Here is a 5,774-nt window from a genome sequence, read left to right on the forward strand (position 1 = left end):
AGGAGGCAAAAATTGACGAGCGCAAAGGACGGGTTGAAGAGGAGGAAGTAACTTATATGTGAAACGACTCGACAGTCGTCGCATATGAAAACAAAATTACAATACAACTATCAATGTTCACCACACCGATCAGAAACGGAATGTTATTCTATTTTCCTTGCCATTTACAAGCGCTTCACAAAAGAAAACGAGGTAAATATTCCAGAAATCGAGTCAAGAACAGCTGCTAACAAGTGTAACGTGGAAGTAGGTAGCCTCGGAATAGTGACGCAACTTAAATCATTTAACAAAAGTAAGCCTTCCGGTCCACAATGTATACCATGTCGGTTGCTTACAGAGTATGCTGGATCCATACTTAACAATGATATACAACCATTCGTTCGACGTAAGATCCGTACCCAAAGCCTGCAAATTGCGCAGGTCACACCAATATTCAAGAAAGGTAGTAGGAGTAACCCACTAAATTACAGAGTCATGTCATTAACGCTGATATGCAGCAGAATTTTGGAACATATATTATATTCGAACATTATGGATTACCTCGAAAAGGACGACGGTCTATTGACACATAGCCAACACGGATTTAGAAAACATCGTTCTTGTGAAACACAACTAGGTCATTACTCACATGAAATGTTGAGTGCTATTGACAAGGGATTTCAGATTGATTCCGTGTTTCTAGATTTCCAGAAGGCTTTTGACAGTGTACCACACAAGCGGCTTGTAATGAAATTGTGTGCCTATGGAATACCGTCTCAGTTATGCGACTGGATTTGAGATTTCCTGTTCGGGAGGTCACAGTTCGTAATAACTGACGGAAAGTCATCGCGTAAAACAAATGTGACTTGTGGCGTTCCCCAAGGTAGTGTTATAGGTCCTGTGCTGTTCCTTATCTATATAAACGATTTGGGAGACAGGTGAGCAGCCGTCTTAGGTTGGTTGCAAATGATGCTGTCGTTTATCGACTAATAAAGTCATCGGAAGATGAAAATAAATTGCAAAACGATTTAGAAAAGATGTCTGTATGGTGCGAAAATTGGGAATTGACCCTAAATAAAGAAAAGTGCTGAAAGAAATCCGTTAAACTTCGGGTACACAATAAATCAGTCAAACCTAAATGTTTAAATGCAACTAAATACCTAGCAATTACAATTACTAACAACTTAAATTGGAAAGAACACATAGCAAATGTTGTAGGGAAGGCGAACCAAAGACTGTCTTTTATTGGCAGGACACTATAGAATACTGCTGCGCCGTGTGGGATCCTTACCAGGTAGGATTGACGGAGTACATCGAGAAAGTTCAAAGAAGGGCAGCACGCTTCGTGTCATTGCGAAGTAGGGAAGAGGGTGCCGCTGAACTGATACAAGATTTGGGGTAGACATAATTAAAACAAGAGCGTTTTTCGTTGCGGCAGAATCTTCTGACGAAATGTCAGAATTGACGCCGACCTACATAGGGAGAAACGATCACAATAATAAAATAAGAGAAATCAGAGCTCGCGCGGAAAGATATACGTGTTCGTTTTTTCTGCGCGCTGTACGAGACTGGAATAATAGAAAGTTACTGCGAAGACGGCTCGATGAACCCTCTGCCAGGCACTTGAATACGATTTGCAGTGTGTCCACGTAGATGTAGATATAGATAATAATCCAATAATCGAAACAGCTGCTATAATCAATTCTTGCTAAATCTATTTTCGTATTTCGTGTGGAATTTTTAAAAGTGTATAATCCATACAGGATTGGAGCCCGTGACTTTTGTATCTAGAGTCGGACGCTCTATTCGTTACACCACTTATTTTTGTTGATCTCATTTTTTTCGTTATTGTTCGTTCTATTTGTTCGGGGCAGATGTCCCATTATGCTTGTACAAGTCCACTGTAGATCTATAAACTCAGTTTTTATTACAGAGGGCGGCTAACGCTCTGACCGAACACGCTGAGCTACTGTGCCGGACACACCACTAAACACCCGCTGGGATCAGTGTCTCTGTTGACGGCCTTCTAGAGAGGACTTCGGCACTAATTTTAGCCAAGAATAATTTTTTTTGTTTTTTGGGTCGTAGCTCATGACTGATAGTCGCCAATTTAGTTACAATACACTGGCCCAATTCTACAAAATGGTTCAAATGGCTCTGAGCACTATGGGACTCAACTGCTGACGTCATTAGTCCCCTAGAACTTAGAACTAGTTAAACCTAACGAACCTAAGGACATCACAAACATCCATGCCCGAGGCAGGATTCGAACCTGCGACCGTAGCGGTCTTGCGGTTCCAGACTGCAGCGCCTTTAACCGCACGGCCACTTCGGCCAGCCAATTCTACAATTTCTTAGTTTTGAGCGAGTTTATTGATTTTACAAAGAGTTGGGAAAAGAACGTTCGTCGTTGCACATATCGCTGCTCTAAATGGGTGGAATATAACGCTCCTATAGCATACGTTTTACTCCTAGTCTGTGACGTCACCAGAGCATCAGCCAATAACAGAGCGATTTCGATCATGTGACCACATCTTGATATTTAATGATTTTTTAAGCTTCAGTTACAATAAAAAAACCAGATATTTCGTTAGAATATTGACCGTAAATGCTATTTAAATGTTGTAATCAATCAGAAGAGTAATCAAACCACATTTTTAGCGTGGGAAAACGGCCTATTACAAACTGCACTTTGCGACTCGCAGAGGGATAAAGGACCGCTATACTTCCCCTATGGAGAGCTCTGATCGTTACCACAACAGAGCACGGGCAGATGGGGCTGCAGCTGAACATATAAACGTACGAACCGTACCAGCGTTACGAGTTTGTTTACATTCGGATCAGTAAGGCACACGTTTGTGGGATGAGTTTTCCTGACGGGCGGGTGATGAGTGCTACGCAGTTATCGTGCTATTACATCATCTGATCGAAAACATCCGGACACGGCAATGCAATGGGGAAATGACCACGAGAGGCGATCCCAGCAGTAGAAAAGGAGGCAGGGAGTGCTGTATTGTCAGTAGAATAGATGTGTTTCATAGCAGCAAAGGTGAATGTGTGCTCAAAGCTCTAAAGGTCAATGTTTACTAGACCTTTTTGCTTTGAATGATCGTTTCTGTCCCCTGAATACTCGCCATTTCTCCTGGGACACCCTGTATAAAATTTATTAACAATTACTTCCCTGTGACATTTTTGTCAGCTGACTCATTCGTTTGTCTGTGACGGCGTATTAAAACGTATTGTATATTCCCATTTGTTTCTGACATATTAAAAAGTTTCCGTTCAGTCACTTTGAACTTGGTGAATAGCTCCTGGTAATGAACAGGAAAGTTTTTCAGCTTCCACTCACATAACTGTCTAAGAAAAGAGACTTATTACAACTGAAGGAGGTTAAAGTTTAACGGCGAATCGACATTAAGAATGAAACTCTTGTTCGATTGGACAAGTAAGGGGAAAGGTATCAGTGGTTAACATTCGCCTGAAACGAGCTAGGAAAATCACAGAAAATCGTATTCCCTGTTCCCATGCAGTGTGTGACATGAACGAAGCGTTTCAGAATGGACCCAACAGTGATTATCGATACATGAAACAAAAAATTATTGTCAGAAGTGGGATTCGAACCCACGCCCACAGAAGTGGACTGCGACCTGAACGCAGCGCCTTAGACCGCTCGGCCATCCTGACATAATGCCAGACTTCCTCATGCTATATTGAGATCACCTCCGCCTCAGTTTACGCAGCACTTTCTCTCGCTCGTGGGCGGCATGTCGGTGTGACTGGCGGCCGCAGGGTGGGGTGGGGGTGGGGGGTGGGGGGTTAGGCAAGTGGCAGCGCCGCTGAGGGCAAGGACTGGGCCCGGGGCAAGATCTGTGTTTGGCCTCTTCTGCAAAAATAGCACCAGACTTCGTTGCTATTTTAAAAGAAAGGTTTGACATGATTTAAACATAATGCAAATTCGAGGATATTGGAATTAATCAAAAAATACTCATTGGAATGAAATGTAGAATACGTATGATTCTTATTAACACTAAGCGTACCTTCATAGATGGCATCGCTCCGTGCTCCAAAGTATACAGAACCAATATGTTCTAAAAAAGTCGGGCGTGAAAGTGCGGTTTTACATGGGGTCATATTTGCAAGGGGCTATTGATCGCAGAGATAACAGGTCAACTGTTTTGCATAGCGCACACCTAGCGACTATTTACATACCTATTGCAAGAATTGGCATAGTGTAACTATCTTACAGTACAAGTCAAAATTTGAATATTACACACTTTCTCCAGTCCTAGAAAATTGAGGAAGGCCTTTTGTTCTTCTGCGTTATGTGTGGTGTAGGGTAGACAGTACGCGATTCCTAAGAAAACCCCGAGAAACCACTATTCTTGGGTACGAAAAAGACGAGTTGTAGGGATGGGCGCTTCAGTAATTTCTATTCATGGCAGATCGTTGAAAATTTTACCATATTTTCTTAAGATGATACTGTCGGGAAACTTCGCAATTTTTTGATATTATTATCCGTTACCAAGACCGTAATCCGGTCTGAGACGTAACTGTAGTTTTAGCTGACATCCTGGACGAATGGCAAGGGTTCTAGAGTAATTGCAGGAGTTCTGAGGTGATCAAACTATCCTATTTGTCTCAATTTTTCATCAGTAAAACTTTACGACACGCTGTCTCTAAACAATGGGCATTTAACGCCTATGTAAATACGTCCACAGTGGTACTACAGTGAAAAATCGGGCTGAAAGGGTCTTAACATGCATAAAAAGGACTTAAAATAACTACCGAAATTTATTTACAAATTCTGTAAAATATATCTAATAATCATAAGAAGAAAATGAAAGGAAACGATTTTGTGTTAACCTTATCTTATGTATAGTTATTAGCTGTTCGTATGTGTCAAACTACATGTATCGAAGTATGTAAATAAACTGTCAAAATTTTATTGACCAATAGGATTCGCGTTATAAACGGAACACACCCTGCTGTAGTAGGGAAAAGAAGGGAACCAGCGGAAAAATTCTCTTGCCAGAAAACAAAAGCCAATACGATCCTCTTTAATACACTCTGACAGAAAAGTGGTAACCATTTCTCAATCCTCATTCCGCATCCCTCACAAAAAATTATGACGCGCTCACTTTCATGCTTTTTTGTGCTGAAAGAGAGTAGCAACTCCACGCTGTCATGGCTTTGGTTTCACAGCTTGACGCTGCAGTCGATGGGCATCACTGTTGTGGGCCGGCCGTAGGCATCCAACGGATATCCAGCACGTCTGAGTCCGCCGATCGTCCAGCCCAGTTACTGCTCGCACTGAGGTTGACCCCTCACCCCCTCTAACGGGAGGTCGACTTCGGGGCGTGGCAGGCGGCGAAAGTCTTACCAGGGGCCGAACGTAATGCCTCCGTCGTTAGTCTGACAAACAGGTTCCACGTGCTGTCTGTGGCTCACACTGTCCGACAGCCAGATGCCGTCACCTTTCCTGCTTCAGAAGAAACCTCTCAGCCTACAAGATCCGGGCAGGTCACAGAGCGTGGTATTATTGGTAGTTGCGAGCTCCAGTGTTGGGCGCGTTATGGGGCCCCTTAGTGACATGGTTCTCAACGAGGGAAGGAAGCCAACGTGGTCTCCGTGTGCACGCCATGTGGAGTCATTCCAGACGTGGAACAAGTCATTCTGGATGCCATGAACAGCACAAGGAGCAACCAACTGTAGGTGGTGACTCTCTTCCGGTATCAATGGGTGTCGCTTTGGATCGGAAGAGATTCTCTCTGTTTACGAGCGGCTATCAGAAGTGG

At 43.1% G+C, this 5,774-nt stretch overlaps 1 non-coding gene across 1 annotated transcript; it reads right to left on the reverse strand.

Moving 5' to 3' along the window:
* Window positions 1-3,579: 3,579 nt before the first annotated feature.
* Trnal-cag lies at window positions 3,580-3,663 on the reverse strand. Its single transcript has one exon. It is a non-coding gene; the product is annotated as a tRNA-Leu (tRNA).
* Between the last annotated feature and the right edge of the window lie 2,111 nt (window positions 3,664-5,774).

The sequence above is a fragment of the Schistocerca piceifrons genome, chromosome 3, assembly GCF_021461385.2.
Source record: "Schistocerca piceifrons isolate TAMUIC-IGC-003096 chromosome 3, iqSchPice1.1, whole genome shotgun sequence".
Taxonomy (NCBI): domain Eukaryota; kingdom Metazoa; phylum Arthropoda; class Insecta; order Orthoptera; family Acrididae; genus Schistocerca; species Schistocerca piceifrons.